This window comes from Thunnus maccoyii, chromosome 13 (assembly GCF_910596095.1).
Source record: "Thunnus maccoyii chromosome 13, fThuMac1.1, whole genome shotgun sequence".
Taxonomy (NCBI): Eukaryota; Metazoa; Chordata; class Actinopteri; order Scombriformes; family Scombridae; genus Thunnus; species Thunnus maccoyii.
In genome coordinates this window covers 11,853,825-11,871,993 of record NC_056545.1, presented here as the reverse complement: position 1 = coordinate 11,871,993, position 18,169 = coordinate 11,853,825, and the positions used below count along the sequence as shown (strand labels likewise).

Genomic DNA, 18,169 nt, shown 5'->3' with positions numbered 1-18,169 from the left:
AACCAACTGAGCAAGTAAGTGGTTTTTAAAAAGTCATAAAAACCTACACCTCGGTGTATTTTTTCTTTTCTTTTTTAATGTATGTCAGGGGGTTGCCCATTTGTGATGACATAATGTTAATGAGCGGATGTTACACAGGCTATAAATGTATATTGTACACACACTCACACACATATACACGCTCAAAGAGAACCGTTTTTTCTGGCAGTGGATCAGAGGATGTTGTTTAGGGGCCTTATTGAACCATAATAACATCAGTGATCCATTATCACTGGTGTGCGCTGGTGTCTCTCTCTCTCTCCGTCTCTTAATGGCTTGCTCCAGAGTGAATGGAGTTCCTAAAGCTATGAATTGAGAAAAAAAAAAGAAAGAAAATGTAGCACCTCTTGTATCTTGAGCAGAGGAAAAAAGGGTGGAAGTATATAGAATAATACATCTACTACCAACAAATCACACCAATGAGAAGGTCTACCGGCTTTCAGAAGCAGAGAAAGACAAACTGCTGATTAGTTAAAGCTTTACTTTGTTATTTTATCTTATGTCTTTTATTTTCTGCGATGACTCTGGTTGTGATTGATTCTCATTGATCCAGAAACCTGATTCCTCTCCCAGCAGGGCGAGAGATAGAAGATCCTGTGCATTCTCTCACTAACATAGCAAACCACTGGGATTCACTAATGACTCAGAGTCATACTAGACACACGCACACATACACACATATAGACAATTTGCACGAAAACAGACACACAGAGAAAGTCACTTGATTAAGATATCACTGGGTTACTGTCTTTCTCTCATTGGACAAACCAAGATAGATAGATGAACCCATCACCTCATTTGCCTTTCAGGGGAAACCTGCTCAAAGGGCTTTTACAGCCGGGCTACTCCACAGCACCCCAGGATCATTAATTTAACATGATGCGGGGTGAGCTATCTGCACATGATAGTTCAGTATGTACAACACTAGAATCAAATCCGCAAAGTGTTATGTTGTGCTGTTTTAGGAATCAATGTTTGGCTAAATTCTGAATTGAATACTTCTGTTAGGAGAGAGACTATTTCAGAAACAAGCCAGTAGCACTGTATGTGTCATATGATTTTTAGACACACTCTGTGTCTGTTTTGACTTGTTTTCTTAGAGTTCATTTGTTGCTGTGAAAAGCTCTTTGTGTGAGAAGTAACCTCATTCGACTTGAAACATTCTTGTTGAAACGTGCAGAGCATGAAGAAGCATCCTCTTGAAATGACGGTATGCACCGGAAACGCTGTCTCTTGCAAAGTCTGTGGTTAGCTAGCTTCCTGTGTAAGAAGTCGTCTGCTGCTTTGTTGCTAAGCATTTGTTCTGTGCTCCGGGTAATATGGGACACACGTGAGCTAAATGTGCAAACCTGCATTAATAATGTAAAGCCACCAGCGAACCAACATCAGCCACCAACGAACGTCTAATAAAATTCTTTTAGGCAGAGGGGGGGAGGTTCGTGAAAAGCTGCTGTGGGCAAAATTTCTGTCTAAAAGTACACAAATGCTCTTTAGTGTTGTCATTCCTGCTTGCTTGCCCACATGAAGTTTTTGGTAATGAGTTTAGTCACTGATTAGAAATCTCTGCACACAGGAAGCAACAAATACACTTTCACACCAAACCTCTTCCTAAACAGCAGTAAGATGTATGGGCCACTTGCTCATTGAGCTCAACCATTGAAGGTTGAATATGCTTTAAAGAGTAGATTCATTCCCCCTGTTCCTACCCCTCACTTAGGATGCTTTCACACCTAACCTGTTTAATTTGGTTAAAACAAACTCCAACAACCGGACCAAATAACTAGACAGAGACCTCTTAAAGAGGTTGGTCTCGGTCTGCATTGAAGCGGACTCTGGTTTGGTTCCTTTGTATACTGAAAGCAAACAGACCAATCATAGTATTATGTGATAGTAGATATTTGATTTTACAATGATCTACAGTCTATTGAAGCTAATGATGCTCATAAGCAGTTACTTCTTTATGAACCCTTTGTGACACCAGAGAAGATAAATATACGCATACAGTAATGAATGAGTTACCTGTTGTCTGTGGGACTTCATGTTTACAGATCTTGGTTTTCAGACCACAAACGGACTGACCAGAGTCTGCTTGGAAAGGGGACCAAGAACCTCCTTTTCAGGTAGTCTCAGTCCGGTTGTTTGGTCTGCACCAGAGTTTGATTGGTTGCTTTCACATTAGCTGGAATGAACCACACCAAATGGGCAAATGAGTTTGATGTCAGGTACATATTTGGTAGTAAATGACTGACCAGAGTCTGCTTGGAAAGGGGACCAAGAACCTCCATTTCAGGTAGTCTCGGTCCGGTTGTTTGGTCTGCACCAGAGTTTGATTGGTTGCTTTCACATTAGCTGGAATGAACCACACCAAATGGGCAAATGAGTTTGATGTCAGGTACATATTTGGTAGTAAATGACTGACCAGAGTCTGCTTGGAAAGGGGACCAAGAACCTCCGTTTCAGGTAGCCTCGGTCCGGTTGTTTGGTCTGCACCAGAGTTTGATTGGTTGCTTTCACATTAGCTGGAATGAACCACACTAAATGGGCAAATGAGTTTGATGTCAGGTACATATTCGGTAGTAAATGGGGACGTACCACTACCCGAGTAAACAGCTGAAGCCCCCCTATCAGTAAGACTGGTGGCCCTGGTGGTGAGATTGTTTTGTTAACTAGTGTTTCCAAGGTCAAAATGAGCTGTCAAAATTTTAGGTTTAGACCCTTTAGCATAGCTAAGCTAGAAAGTACTAAATTTATATATAAGCTTTCTGTTTAGGGATCCATTAGCAATGACTTTACCTTGATGATGCTGACTTTGGTGGTATCATATTAGCTCAATTTGATGAGCTTGTGCTCGTCATGCAGTGACATTACTCAAGTTACCTGAACGTCACCGCTTACAGTCAGGTTAAATGGAAGTTTGTGTTCATCATGCAGTGAGCAAGTCATTGTGTGACTCATACAAAGGCTTTGTCATAAGAATGGTAACCTGGTTTGAAGAGCTGCATCATCTTTCAACCTCTCCTCAGGTTTGAAGGTCACCAGGATGGGATGACAGGAAGATGCACACTGCTCTTTTGCTGTTCTTGAATTATTAGACCATTCTCATTCATATTAAGTGGTAAAACTTGGTTGATCAGAGCCTTCATGAATTAAACAGGCTGGTCAGACAGTGAACAGACTGAGGAAATCAGGGGGGCACTAGCCACTGTGGTGGTTTGTTGAAAAAGTAAATTTCCTGCACTGATTGTATTGGAATGAGCTCACTGGTGTCGGTCAGTTTTATAGAGTTTTGCTTGGCATCATGTAATGATGAAGTTGTTAACATTCCCGTAATGTTCCTGGCTTCATTTACATTGTCACTATTGTGTGTGTGTGTGTGTGAGAGAGTGAGTGCATGCTTCTGAAAATTTGCGTGTAGGCAAAAGCACACATGTGCTGTGCGTGTGAATGTTTCTCAGTGTCTGGGTGTGTCTGGCTTTTTAGTGCTATTCGGTGTATACATATGCTCTGTGTGTGTTTTTAAAATGTCTACAGTATTTAGGTTTTATGTGCGTCTGTCTTGCTGTTCATCGTCTCCGTTCTTGTCCAGAGCTAAAACATTCAGGTCTGCTTAGATTTTAAAGCCTCTCATTGCTTTAATGCATTCAGTCCTTTCCTGAGCTCATCTGGTCTCATTCTATTAGAATGCAGGTGGGGCCAGCTGAGCCTCAAGGGCCTCTAACCAGCTCTGCCACTGCTAGACCAAGCAGGACCCCAGGGAGAGAAGGAGAGCCAGGAAGGAGGAGAGAGGAAAAGAATAAGGAACAAAAATGAAAAATAGTGCAACTTTAAGTAGAGCTGCTTGGATTACAGCTAAAACTGTCATTCTATTTTCTTGGATATTGTGAACATGGTAGGAATAGTTTTTAGTCGTATTGAGGCAAATGATATCAAGTAAATTGTGTCCTAACTATCTCAAAAATCGAATCAAGTAACAAGTTATGGAATTGTTGACCTTTATCAATCATCAAGGAATAACATTAACAGGTCATAATGCTTATAGTGGCTGACAGTTGACTTGAATATTGAATTGACATGAACGAGCTGTATAATTTGAGCAGCGATTTACAGTGATGAGGTAATACAGGAGGATGATATCATATCATGACCAAGAAAATTAGTTATGGGGCACTTTGGTAGTTAGAGATCATCATCCCCCAGTTTGATCCCTTCCATGGACCTTTGCTGCATCTCATGCCTCTACGCTCATTGCTTCCTGTCTGCCTCTTCACTTCCGACTGTCTAATTAAGGCGAAACAAGAGTCTAAAAATAGAAAAGGGAAAGTCAGAGATTATTATTGTTCAGCAGCTATGTTAACTTGTTTGAACATATAAAGTCAATTTTTAATTGCAGGGCTGCTGATCAGCAACTTGTTTTACCTCCTTTTATGGCAATTTGCTTATTCCTATTTACAAATTACAAATAAGAGTCGGTTTGTGTACCAAGTGATTGTTAAATTTCACTCTTCATTATTCGTCTCTGTCAGGATGATCACAGTAGTTACTGTCTACGGTACAGATAGTTTTCCACATGTCATTTCCTCTTACTTTACTTTACTCTTAACTAGAGTAGAGTAAACATTAAAACCCTGAAAACCAATCTTAAAGGACTAAAAAGGGGGTGGGCATTTAGGTGACTCAGCAGCCAATGGAAGAAAACCAAGCTTGGCAGTGCCTACTTTGTTTTGATTTAGATTTTGACCTTTGTCATACGTCCTCTCGCCTTTTCCTGTTTTTCCTTTCACTCTGCCTACGGAAGCAGGGATGCCATGAGAATAACCTTTAAAAAAAAATCAAAGAGAAGAGGAAGGAGGAGGGCATGGAGAAGGACAGAATGAAGGGAGGGGGGGAAGTAGCAAGGCAGGAGGATGGAAAGAGAAGAGAAGAAAAGATTGGGATGAGTGTGTGAGGATTTGAAACCAAAGTTATACAAAATGTAACATGAAATAATGTTTTTTGAACATGGTGAAGAAAGATAGACACAAAAATCAGTCGAAGGAGAATCAATGATTAAGAGAGGATGGAACGTGGGTGACCAAGACCTGGCTGAGATGGAGAAGAGGAGTTGAGTGAGGTGAGAAGAAGGTGAAATGAAGACCGGAAGATAATGGGGGATTGACTGGTAATGAAAAAAAATGAGCGGGCGTGCAGGGGGGAAGGAGGGGCGGTGTGTCGAGGGGATGGAGGGATGGGGCAGAAAGGTGAAGGTTGTGGGAAGGTCAGATGGGGATTTAATGGGAGACAGGAAGGATGGGGTGAGAGAGAAAGCAGGGTCAAGAGGGTTCAAGGCAGGAGAACGAGGAAGGGAGGGAGGGAGGTCGGAGGAGGAGGTAGAGGAGGAATTAGGGTTAATAGTCCTCGCAAGTAACGCACAGCATTTTTTTTAAGTCGCTCAGTCTATCAATGAGGTCACTGCTTCGAGAAGATCCAGTAAACGCCTCAAGGCATAAACTTTTGAGTTTATTTTTGTTGCTTTTTTCTGCATCCAACAAAATATCTGACCATCTTAATTTTAGTTGATCAAACACTTAAAACAAGAAGCACATGTTAAGAAGTCAAGAAGTACCTCACGTCACCTTCGTCCCAGTGAGCTGTTGATCCATTTTCCCTCCTTCATCCATCTTTCATGTCAAATTCTTATGGTTTGTCAGGTTATCAAACGAAGCTGTACCGTTTGTCGCATGTACACACGACTTTCTGACTCAAAACGTCTCATAAGATGACGACGAGCGGTTCAAACTCAAACTCAGGCTTGTACCTGTGGAAATGTTGTACTACTATTGTAAGAGGGGACAAATATGAAAGACTGTGGGAAATCAAACACAGATCAGATAACTGGCAACAAGCAAAAATCACCAAAATATTTTTTTTCATTCGAACAGCACGCTAGTCCAAGTCCAAGCGATCATGTGCCAATCAATGACTTGTTTACTTCCTCAAATTGTGACTCAGGCTCCAAATACTCAACTCAGTCTTGGATCAGTGCCTTCAAACAACCAACAAAACCGCAGACCTCGGTCGCTCAGTGGTGCTCCAAGCCCTGCTGCTGGACTCCTGCTGCATTCATCATCCATGCACAAAGCACATTTTCAAACACTTTCACAGCTCTGAAAATAGTCTGAAAGAGAACTCTGACATAGAGTTATAAGAGGTGGAATTTTTTTTTGAACACGCAGTGACAGTTTTTCGTTTGAGCTGCATGTCTCACTCTTTGAATAATGTAGAGAGAGAGAGAGAGAGAGAGTTTGTGGCGCAACATGCAAAACATTTATCTCAGTATATTTGTTTTGCTAAACAGAACCGCACTGTTTGTGCTGCGTATCCCTTAACAATCGCGTCTGTGCCGTCCTCTCTCGTGCACGAACATTTGATGTCTCAGACTTCATCGGAAGTGTTTGAGGTTGTTTGCAGTTTGGTTTAAAAGTGTCTTTCTGAAACCTGCAGACATCCTGATAGCATGCATGTGTGTCTGTGTGTCTGTGTCTGTGTGTGAGTACAATATGCTGGGCGGCAGTGTACCAGTGGGGCACTATCTGCGGCTGTTGTTGCTGCTAATTTTAGGGATTACATCAGCAGCACTAAGATGACGACCTTGTTGAACTCCCTCTCTATATTCCTCTCTGCTTCTTCTCTCTTCCTCCTCCTCCTTCCACTCCTCCCTCCCATTACCTCTTTCCCTTTTTATACTCCTGTCATCTTCCCTCCCTATTTCCCTCCGTCTAACCTTCATCTCCCCTGTTATGATAATATTTTATGCTTTCTATGAAATATGCACAGACATACGCACCCACGGTATGTACACATTGTACTCTACACTCATATTAATACACTTCCAGGCTTTGTTCAGTGTATCTTTCTCTCTTTTGAGTCTTGTTTTTGTGATTATAAATGGTTCCTTATAAGCTTAACGCTTTAAAATCCATTCGAATTTCCATGTTTCTTTTGTTCATGAACAGCCAGTTTGAGCTGAATGACAGTCTACAGTTCATCTTGTCTGCAAAGCTCCAATCAGATACACTAAAAAGGAAAAAAAGAAAAAGAAAACAAGAAGTATCTTTTGAAGTAGATATAAGTGGGAGAAAACACAACCTGAATCCCACTGGGGAAACAAAGCCTTTACTTGTCCTTCCTTACCTCTCCTTCACCTTGTGAAATCCCGCTGACAGCCCTTTCCCTTCTTCTCATCCCACCCCCCCCCCCTCTTTCCTTCTGTTTGTCTAAATTTTTCATCCGCGAGTCTGCTCCTCTCATTTAACTTTTTTCTCTTGCGTGCTTGTCTCTGACTCACTGTCTCCTCTTATTTGCTTTCGATATGTCTCTGTCTGGTCTTTACCCTCTATGATGTTCTTACTCTTTATGTAGACCTTCCCGTCTCCCATAGGAAGACAGAATGGATTTCTTTTCATCTATTTGTTTGTTCATCGTGTGCGTCACATCAGACATGACTTATCAAGTTTTTAGGAAATGTACAGTCTCACGGTTTCATTCTGACAGTTTCACACTCACCCTACAGTTGGATGTCAAAACACAAGCAGTTGTCAGCAGTTGGCCAAGAGTGTGATTGCAATATTTTGCTGATAAATACATCGTTCACTGCCTGGTTTTATGTTTTTGCATCTCTAGCTCTTCTGGGCTTGGATCTCTGTCCTTCTGTGTAACTCTGCAGGGACCAGGAAGGGAAGGGCTTGTTTAAATGGCAGGAATTCCTGTCCTTCAGACAGACAGACACACTCGCACAAACACACGCTGACATGTATAAACACATATGATCCGATGACTGCATCCGTATAGTTGTCTCTTTTTGTGGGTTGCAGCGGCGTATGTTTCGTGTGAGCACGACTTACGGCGCTTTATGTCACATCTACTTAACACAGGAAACCATCAGAACAGTGATTACTCCATATTTGCAAACAGAAACTGAACCATCCTCTCCCCGCTGTGAGGTGACGTTATAATACTTAGTATGATGGTTACCCCAAATGATGCCGCGGTGTTCTCTTAATAAACAGAGAAAATACTTACTTCAACTAGGGTGGGGCGAACAGGGAATGGGAAGCCGCATAAAACTTGGGTGTTCAGTGTAGAAATAAATACAAATATACACATATAGACGTTTCAGAAACTATATTTCCAACTATGCAAGTGCCCTGACACACTTTGTGGTATCAAATTACTGTTGTGTATATTGAGAATGAAATATTACCACTGTGCCTCTGCACAGAGATCAAATTCAAGAGATTCAAACCAGCAACTTTCTAATCACAACCTACTGTGTGCTCTGTAAGGATGCTGCCGACCTGCATCCCATATCTTATTACAGAAAGATATGGGATGCACCAAACCAGCACTGGTTTTCTATCTCTACTCATTAGTTGTGTTGTAAAAGAGGCAGAGTGTCATACTGTCTGTGGAAATTGCTGTACAGCCACCCTACAGAGAAATATAGGCCTTTAACAACTCAGCACTTCTCTCTGTGTGTGTATGTGTGTGTGTTTGTGTGTGTGTGTGCATGCACATCTGTGTATTACAGTGCTACAGGGGCTTTAGTCAGCTGACACTTTTTAATTAGCTTGGCAGAACTGATTAGCTGTGAGCAATAGCCAGCCAGACAGACACCCACCCACACACACACACACACACACACACACACACACACAGACACAATGGGGTTGGCCACTTTGTGCGAACATTTGAGGGTACAGAAATGAGTGTGTATGGTGTCCCATGGGGGCAATCGTCCCAGTAGCGACGGGGCCGAGTGACAAAAGAGAGACAAGACCCCGTCAGAAATCACTGAGCCGTATCACGCCTCAGTGAGCAACACACACTTAAAACACACACACACACTCACACCCGCAGGATGCTAAGTCTAGTCAGTGTGAATCTTCTGTTGTGTGCGAGTCTCTCTGTCTGTCAACTTGCCATTAGACAAGCTGACATTTCCTGTTTTTTGGCGCCTGCCTGATTTTGTCATTTTCCTCTTAATTTCTCACTTTCTACCTATTGTCTGTTTAATAAAACAAACACATACACTTCCTGTCTTTTTTTTGTCTGTCTATGATGTTCTCAATCCTCTCTTGATCACTTTCTTTTGTTCTGTCTCTCACTTCCAACTTTTCTTCTCTGATTTTTGCACCAAGTTGTTATTTATGGCTCTCTCTTTCTGTCTTGTCTATGAAGCGCTGACTTGACCAGACACACAAACCTGCACACAGAGTCGCATACACACTGTTCCAGGAAGTGTTTCCTGTGTGACGTGTATCCTGCTCTGTGTTTTGCAGATCCCACATCATCACGTACTGAGATACAGAAAACGGTCCTCTGAGATGTGTTATGTAAACAAGTGTGTGCATGTCTTTAATTTTTTTGGTTTGAAATGAAAATCAGTGCAGTCCCACGAGATTTTTGACTCCTCTAAACTTTCATGTTTTCAAACCACATATATGTAGGCTATGTAGAACTCTGTTCATAATGACCTGCATTCTTTGTAAAAGTATGACTCTTAACTCCCACAAATCCTCCTCTCAAGTGAAAACGAATTTAGGCAAATACCTCTAGACCGCGCCAATACAGTGATTTACGGAGATATTTACTTTAGCTGGAATTTGTTGGTGTCACAATGACTTCATCTTTTCTTTTGCCTCATTTAATCCTTTTTCTGTTTGTTTTTTGGCAGTTTGTATCCTTCTGGCATACATACATATATCAAAACATGTAACAATATACTAACGCACGAGTTCTCCTAGTTTAGCTTTTAAATATTAACACTTAACCAACAAATCAAATGTCTGTGGTTACTAATGTTTATCTGGCACCTTTTAGTGCAGTGCAATGCTTTCTGACTTGTTGCACAAATCAAAAAAAAAACAATATTTAATAGAACATTTTTGAAAAAGTGTTTTATAGTGGATGAAGATCAGCCAATATTGTCAAAAGCTGGACTTCAGTGCAGCTTCACTGTGTTCCTGCAAACCCACAGGGCTTCACTAAAAACCTCCAAAGTTATGAAAGGAAGTTGGGTTTTTTTGTTCTTTCTCATAGTTAGACTTTGTTATATACGTCTTTGAGAGAATTCAAGCAAACGCAGCAGCTGTGCGTGTGTGTGTGTGTGTGTGTGTGTGCGTGCATGAGCGCCTGTGTTTATTAGGGCTGGGGTTTTGACAGCAGGGCAAGGGAATGATGTAGTGCTTCGGCACACTAGTATGTGAAAGGGAAAAGACTGCAGCCGATACACTAATACACACTAAGACACACGCACACACCCATACAAACTGTGTGAACACAATCACACAATCTTATGAAAGACGCTTGCATACTTGCTTTCAGTCTCTTTTTCTTCACATGCACACATACTTGTATACACTCACTGACAGACCCCTGCATTAGGCCTGGAGTCTTTAATCCATTCAGTGCTCTATAATTTCATTTATGTGCAAAGGTTGGGGTTAAGGTGTGTGTGTGTGTGTGTGTGTGTTTCCACTGGACTGGTGCATTTAAATAACATAGTTACTCTCTTTCCTCAAACTGTGGTTCCTCTCTGCGCTTCCATCTCCGTCTCTTCGACTATCCCCCTTCATTCTTCCTCCTATATCCATCTATCCATCTGTCTCCCTTTTTTTTTTTTTTTTATCTATTTCTATCTCTCCCCTTCCTCTCCCTCTGTCTCTCTTGTGTACATAACACTCCTCTGAAGGCAGGGCTCCATGTGCTTGCACCTGATTGGCTGCAGAGTAAAAAGATGATGTCATTCCTAGTCGGGAGGTGCGTATCGTTTCACATACACACACACACAGACACAGAGGAGAGAGAATTGAGGGTACCGATCCTGGTTCATAGCAGCAAACGGAAAGGGAGTAAAAAAAAATGGGAGCAGGGAGAAGAGGAGATGGATAGATGGGCGGCTGATGATGAGATGAGATGAGTGAGGAAGTGAGATCTTTAGAGGGGACTGGGTATTAAAGAAGGACATAAAGGAAACAGCTGATACGAGGCAAACGTGACGAAGGAGAGGCAGAGATTGCAAAAATCTGGGATTTTTAATTAAAGAGAGGAAAGGGAAGGAAGGAGGAAAGTCGGAGGCAGAGGAAAAAAAAAACCACAGACAGTGAGTGGGCTAGGAATGTAGTGAACGAGAGGGAGGGAGGTCAGAAAGAGAGAAAAGGGAGAGGGTGAGAGAGATCCTCCCCTCTCTGAAGTGTCTGGTAATAGGAGCTGACATCTCTCCTCTGCTGGAGGAGAATCAGCCGTTCAAACAGCCAGACAGCTCCCATTGTCTCTGCTTTCAGTTCAACCCGCCTCCCTCTCATCTTTTGTCCCAACATCACAAATACTACCGAGCACATAGAGGGTTACTGCGCTGAATAAACAGACGAAGAGAGAAGAAGGAAAGGAAGGCGGAGAAAGGCAGTACTGCTAAAGTGTTGTCATAGAACTTGAAATATTTAGATCTTTACAGTGAAACTACTATTGGAGAGGGTTTAACTTGTTCACATGCGCAACTTTACCGCTTTTACCTCCTCACGTTATTACAGTAAGTGAAGCACAACGGGCGGTTCCTGAGTAAATAATTAAATTTCATTGTTATGACAAATGCATTAAAAAGGGAGAGGATGTGTGAGATCATTCACCGAGCTGAGATTTCAACTCATGAAGTTCAAAACACACTCAAAGGCATGTAGTTTACACCTCTAAAAAAGACCACTGACACAATGGTAATGTAAAGTTTTTATTGTTATTTTAATTGTCAGATAGCAGGAGTCTGATAAACTGCTCAATTAAGTTAGCGTCAGAAATTCCAGACCTGTGTTTCTAGAGGCACAAGATTTCGATTTTGAGTTTTTAAAGGAGAAAATGAATGTAAAAATTTCATATTCTGCTTTAATGTTTGAGATAAATGCCTTCTTTCCCTGTGAGCGAGTTGAGTATCTGTTGCCTCAAGGTTTCCACTAATAATTAATGACAAAAAAAAAAAAAGGCCAAGAAAAGGAAAATAAAAATCATAGTTTCAAGTCACGGTTTTACTATTTGTTCCTGCTGAGTTTCTGCTCGTTAAAGGGGTTGTGATCTCCTCTAAGCATTGATTTTGTGATTTGGCAAAAACTTTCAGTTGTCAAGGTTACATATCACCGTTGTTTCAGCTGCATACGTAGGCAGGACCGCTTCCTAATACCTATTTCTCTGTCAGTCTAACTTTCTTGGGTGTCATCCCGCATCTGATGCTTTAAGTTGGATAAACTCAGGCATTATTTGTAGTTTATGTCAGAATCAGGTCTGTCTCTACTAGTTTACAACTACAGACATAATGTCTTTATTGCCTCAGTATTTTTCTCAGGGATGTATTGAGTGATTTATCTGTGATTGCAATGTGCCTTTCATACGTCAAATCCTGTCTCCTGCGTAGCAAATCCTCATGATGGGGTCTCTTAGGAAGGGGAAAACCCATTATCGGCTTGTGCTATTGTGTCGCGCGTTCACGTTTGCCAAAATACCGCCAGCGTCTGTCCTTGTATCTAATAGGGGCTCCATGATTTATGCTTCACCCCCCCTGTATTTTGTAATTTATGCAGCTCGCCGCTCACAAAGGGGAGGGGGGTTGCCTCAATACACTCAGCTTTATGTTACCAGTAGATCAATAAAGATGCTCCCTCTCTTTCCTCTCCATCTCTGTCTTTCCCATTCTCTCTCTCCGTCCATCCCTCTTTCTCTCATCCACATCTGCTCAGCAGCCAATCCATCTAATGCAGTTTCCCCCTGCTTGCTCTCGCTCACTCGCTTCATCCACGCCACCTCCCATCCTTTCTCTCTCTCTCTCTCTCTCTCTCGCGCTGCACAGGTGATGTCATTCTTTTTCAGCTGGATTCTCCTCCCTCCTCCCTCGCTCTGACTCTCTCCTCCGTTTCCCATTAGCGCTGGGCTCTCCACAGCGCAGCATCCTATCCACGGTAGCTTCTCTCCAAGGGTGGGAGGGAGAGGAAGAATGCCGGCGTGAGGTGTGAGTGCTAACCGGGGGGAACGAGAGCTTAAAGCCGGGGGTTCAGGAACGGGATCACCGGCCCTTACCATGGAGTTGCACTGCTGGGGACACACATGCACCGCTGGAGCTCTGTAGAGAGATAAAGAGTTGCAAGGAGACAGAGAAAGGAGTTTGACAGACGTAGACAGTGAGTGAGGAGGAGAGGAGAGCTGCAGGCAAATGATCCAGGCTTTTGGGAGGTGAGAGTGGACTGTTTGGATGACTTGAAGCCAGGAAAGAGTCTTCTTCCCAGGGGGCTACAGATGCACGAGCCCCTCTTTTTATCCAGCACTGGCTCATCTATTGAGAAGAGGAACCTCTGCTTCTTTAAAGAAGGAAAGTGAAAGTGAACCTGGAAGACAAAAACACTGATTTAGTTTCTACGTTTAACTTGCAACAGAAAAATCTGCTGAACTTGAACGTTAAGTTGGGTTGCTGTATCTTCGGCCATGCAGCCTCCTTACCTTCTGGGATTAGTCGTTTTTTCGGCAGATTTCCAGTAGTCGAGGTTTATTAGGAGTTTCTTAAGCTTCTCTGTTGCAATCGCTTTGGTAGAAGAGAAGAGACCTTGATATATAAATGGATCTGCCTTGACTTAAAGTCACCTTCTGTAGTCGCATCTGACAAGCCAACCTGCTAATGCTCCAAATGCTTCCGAATCAACACTGAGGATTTTTAAAAAAAAATCACCCTCTGGACATTTCTCCTCTTGCAGCAAAGCAATCGGCGTCAGCCCTTGCCCTCCTCTTTTACTTATTTATTTATTTTTGGGTCTTTTTTTTTTTTTTTTCTTTTTTTCCTCATCTCTTGGTGAACGAGGGGAAACTTCCCCTCGCTGGCACCCCTCCCTCCTGTGGAAATGGCTTTCCTGGTCCGTTGCTATGCCAACTGCTTGCAGCCGTGGTCCTCCAAAGTAAGCGATGTCGTAATCCTTTTTCTGGCCAGTGCCTCTGGCTTAGAATGCTGCCGCCTGTGTGTTACTGAGAGAGAGAGGGTGGGGATGAGAGAAAATGAGCTTGATTTATATGCATATGACAGATATTGTGTCTGTTAAGAAAAACATGCATGCTTTGCTTCTTCCTGCAATGTTTTATTTTAATTGTTTAATTAAAAAGCCTTCCATAGCCCCTGCACTGTAAGGGAGGCTTAAATTAAAAACCAAAAACAATCACCTGCACAGTATAAAGACAAGACGTGTTAATTGACCCTATTTTTTAATGGTGAAGGGTTTGAAAAAAAACTCTGTATTTCATTGCATTCTCATGCTGCACAGCCTTAGAAGGTATCCGGATGACTGTCTAAATATCAAAACACTGCACTCTACTCTGTGTGGTCATTGAAGAGCTTCGATGTAATGAATACGTAGGAGATCTTCTCTTGGCTTTGCACAAATATTTTATTATCCCTAGCAGCTGCAACAAGAATACTTCTTAGTCTCCAAAGGACAAACTGATTTGGGGGGCGGGGGGGGTTACCAAAAATGATATTTGGAAGCTACATTTTTGTGACCTGTATAGGATTGAAAAATACTGTTGATTATCTTTTCAAAACCTTTTTTGCTGTTGTTGAAGGTGTGGTGTTTTGTGAAGAGCAAAGATCACAGATGATGATGGTTTTGATAAAGGTTGCGCTATTTATAGTCTATATTCACATATATATATATTAGTTTATAATGTCACAGAAAATACTCTCAGTTGAACAGGTGATATAATGAGACACATTAACACAAAACCAAGGAAGATAATTGTCATTTTAGCAAAAAACTGCGCAGATAAAGTTACAAGCCATGAAGTCCCTGGTCTGTGCAATAACATGCTTTTGTAACCATGACAACCGGTGATATCTGTCTCTCTAAACTTCTTCTGTTTTTTTTCATCATGTCTGTCTACACTAATCTGTCTATCACCCCCCCCAAGTAGTCAGCAGTGGACTGGTAATGATGAAGCTGTGTGTATAATTAACACTTCTATGTCCTAGATGTCCTAGTTCTAGTTGCTCAGAATAATCTGTCAGAGTTAACCGAGCCTCTGGTCAACTTCTTGATGATGCAAATACAGTGCATGACATGTGACTAATAAGGATTCTTGTTTTGTTGTTCGTCCTATTTTTTGATATTCAAACTAAAAGGAATCAGCTGACCCGTCTTCTGGTTGTCCTAGCAAAGCGACTGTCGGATAGATCCCTACATGTCTGTCTCTTGGGGAGCGTCTGTCGGGGTGCTGAAAGCCTCAGAGATGTTTGTCTTCATTACGTGTGCGCGGTCGTGCACGTGCTTTCTGTAGAATGAGTAATAATAAGGTCCCCGGAGATGAAAGGGGGATAAAACGAGAGGATGTTCAGTCTGAGATAACACATTAAATCTGTACCACACGCAGTCACAGAACGTAGTCTTAAATACCTTATTACTCGTCTTTATTGCTCTTCATCCCTGGCGTGATCCAAATTATGCATAGATCTGTCACCGCTCGAGAGGGGTTCTGATGTCACCGCTGCTAAAGTAAAAGCCTCGCAAATCCAATCCTGAATCCAATTTCTCTCGTCATTTCTCACATCCTCGTCAGTGCTGCAGCCTTAAAAACAAATCTTGAAAAAAATCAGATAATAATCAGCCGATATTATTTTTACATAAACACGTAGCATAAATAAACATCCTCATGCATTTGAGGATGCTTTACATTTAGTTATGAAAGAATTATGACAAAGATATATTTTTACATTGGAAAATTGTCTGGTTGACAAACTAAATCATGAAAGCAGTGTATGCAAATGACCTCAAACTTATTTTTTGCATTTATATACTGACTGTCTTGTTACTTATTGGCTGCCATATACAATATCAATATATCTGCAATGACAAAATATTGATATATATATATATATGACTGAACATCCTCACTAGAGCTGTCTCACGGGATTCAGAACAGGTGACCTTTTTTGTCTGCTTATCAAATCCTAAAGCTAATCACCTATTGATCATCCTTACATCGGTTTTTGTTTAACCAAATGCTTACACGTGCACGTTTTAGTCATTAAAAGTAAACAGCAAGTGAGGCGAAGAGTTTTTTTCTTTCATTGTTGTTGTTTTTTTTTTTGCACAGGCTTAACTAGTGTATCTGTATGTTATTACTGGCCCATGTATGTTGCATGAGGTCTAGCTAATTTATCCCTCCGTCTAGAGCCACTGCTGTTTCATCCAGCTCGCCCCTGTTTGAAGTCCGTAGTTAATTGGTCAGCGTCTGTGATGAGCCCACCTTTTGGAAAGGTTAATTAAGTTTCCCTTTTCCTCCTATTAGGTAACGTGCGCTCTGTCTGGGGGAAGAGTAGCCAAAAAACACTGCAGTCAGGATGGAGGGAAGAAGAGTAAAGTGGAAGATAGAGAGAACGAGGGTGGTCTGCGAAGGGATTTTAATTCTCAGAACAGGTTGTGTGAATTAATTCGCCGGGATCTCGAGGAAAGAGGGATAAGGAAAAGACGAAATATGAAGAGCAATCCTGGAGTGTGATTTGATGTTTAACGGAGGGAAAAGACAGAAAAAGAAAGAAAGACAAATCACATCAGTGAGTAAGAGAAAGCCTCTGAAGCAGTGATTTTTATTCCACAAGGGGTTTTCACAATTTTATCATTGACTGCCTTTTCAGAATGGCAGCCAATTATTTTACTGTAGAAGTCGGTCTCTTCTGATCGTCGGACTGCGCTAGCCGGGATTGGTGATACTCTTCACTGCAGAAATCTTGTATTCATCACCAGTCTTTAACCACTTTCTGGTAGCTTTGCATTGTATAAATTCACCACCAGTCAGAAGCCCAATTAGCGTAAATGTAATTTTGGTTTGAAAACCGAACTAGCTCACTTAATCCAGGAGATCTAAGAAACCAGATCTAAGTGAGCAGGACGTGAGTTGATTCATTTGAATCATTTAGTTTTACTTCTCTACAGGGAATCTGCAGCTGCCAACAGGCTTTTTACAGTCTTTTCTCCAGCAGCCTTGGAGAACAACCCTTCAGGGTCTTTGGAAAGTGAACTTTGCCATTCAGGCACTTTTGTTTGTTACAACTGTTCTTAAGTGCAGCTCTTACCAAATGGCACGCCATGCTCTCTCGCTCTAATTTCTAAGGTCTAAGGAGGATAGTTATTGAAATATTGACTGTGTGGCTGGAAATTTGGCATCAGATGACAGACGGGGAAATGTAGGCCAGTGGAGCTGCTCTGTGGGACTAGCTTTTTTTTTTTTTTTTTTTTTTTTTTCTGAGGCACCGAGCAGCTACGAGGCCTAGATTTATTTACATCCCCAATAAACAAGACTTTAAAAGGGAGGTCTGCTTGGGCTACAATAGTCTCCTCTTAAGAAAGCAGGCACTTGCTGTATTTAAGAAGCTTTCGACATCTTGTTTACATTTCATTGTTTTATTGTCTCGTGTTTACGGGTGAACTAAATCACATCCTGCTCATCCTGGTGGAACATAACCTCAGTCCACCTCCTCCCACTGCAGGAAGACTTGTCAAAATGTTCTGCCGCTGAACTCTCCGACCCTCTCCGCTGCCTACATGGGACCCGTTCTCTTCCAAGTTTCTTCCGAGCTTCCTGCGTCTTTTTCTATGCGCCAGTGTGCCCCTCACATGTTTTCTCTCTCTCTCTCTCTCTGTCTTTCTTGCTTTATCTTTGTCTCTCTCTCTTCCTACTGTTTTTAGCGAGGACTTCCTGTCGTCTTCCTCTTTCCCATTTCCTTCCTTTCTCGTCTGTTTTTAGTAAGGGACTCTTCCATCCTCTACTACTTCTCGTCCGTCGCCTCTTCTCTCTCTCTCTCTCTCTCTCCGTCCTCTCCTTCCCCATCTATTATTTAAGCATCAATAATGGGGCCTGTTGTTGTTGTTGCCAGCCTGATGCTGCTGTTGTTGCTGCCCTGCTGTGCTGTATCCTCACTCATCTGCTGCTTCCTGTCTTATAAATCACACCAACTCCTTCTAAAACCATCTGCATCCTTGCACGTCCAGCCTTTGCTGTGTTTTTCTGCACCAAATGGTACCCATTTCTTAAATCTGGCCTTGTACTTCCTTTTTACTCCTTTCCTTGTAACTTGTCA

The 18,169-nt window shown here is 42.0% G+C and overlaps 1 protein-coding gene across 3 annotated transcripts in view; it reads left to right on the top strand.

Annotated features, from left to right (window-relative positions):
• The window catches only part of rapgef6 (Rap guanine nucleotide exchange factor (GEF) 6), a 158,657-nt gene that overhangs the window by 66,173 nt on the left and 74,315 nt on the right, over positions 1–18,169 (top strand). The gene's annotated exons all lie outside the window — the stretch shown is intronic.